The sequence below is a fragment of the Tupaia chinensis genome, unplaced genomic scaffold (genome assembly GCF_000334495.1).
Source record: "Tupaia chinensis unplaced genomic scaffold, TupChi_1.0 Scaffold147880_1, whole genome shotgun sequence".
Taxonomy (NCBI): domain Eukaryota; kingdom Metazoa; phylum Chordata; class Mammalia; order Scandentia; family Tupaiidae; genus Tupaia; species Tupaia belangeri.
In genome coordinates, this window is record NW_006207730.1 from 127936 (window position 1) to 128846 (window position 911).

Sequence of the window (911 nt, forward strand, 5' to 3'; positions counted from 1 at the left end):
TTTAGAGGTTTTTGCTATAGGGCGTGTGCACTCGCCAGACAGAGAGAGACAGAGAGACAGCGAGAAATCACCCCCCAGGGGGGATGGCTATGCCACAATCCCTTCTCCTCCATTCTCCTCTTGGCATCTTGGGCACACATGCACACCCGCCCGGTGTGAGTTTTAAGCCACCGTGTCCGGGATGCGAACTGCGGAGGACCACGTGGGAGTCTAGCGACATAGCCATTACGCTAACTGCTGGTCCCTGTTCAGGCTTTTTATTTAGGCTTGTTCAGTCTTTGAGAAGCTGACTTTATGTGAGAAAAGAGTGCCTTGCAGGTGGACTGGCTATAATATTGAGAAAAAATGCCAGCTCATTGACAAACTTAGTGCTGCTCAAAGGAGCTTGCAGGGAGTCAGTTGTCTACAAGGTTTGCTGCTATGGGATGGGAGAGTTAAGCTACAGGATGTAAAATCCTAGGTTCTTTAGATTCAGATCTCTGAAACTTGTCCTGAGACACAAAATAAAAAACCACAAACACATACAAAGAAAAGTTTTAAATAGAAAAGATTTCTAATAGAAAAGATATCCCCAAACCTGAAAAGCATGTGGGTAGGCAGCTGTCAGAGAAGGCCAACTAACTGCCTTTGGCATGAATTAGGTGTTAACATTTATCCTGGAGGTTAGTAAAGAATATTTTAGCAGAGAAAGGTCTGTCATAGCATCTGACTTCTTTGTTTTGGTTTCTTGGGTTTTGTTATTGTTGTTTTTGTTTTTTCCTATATTTACACATCTCTCACATGAAAAATTTAATTATCTCATCACTCATGCCCAGAGTGGTCTTTTTTTTTTTTAAGAGAGAATTTTGCTACAGGGTGCATGTGCATGCCACAGAGACAGAGAGAGACAGAGAGACAGAAAGCAAGAAATC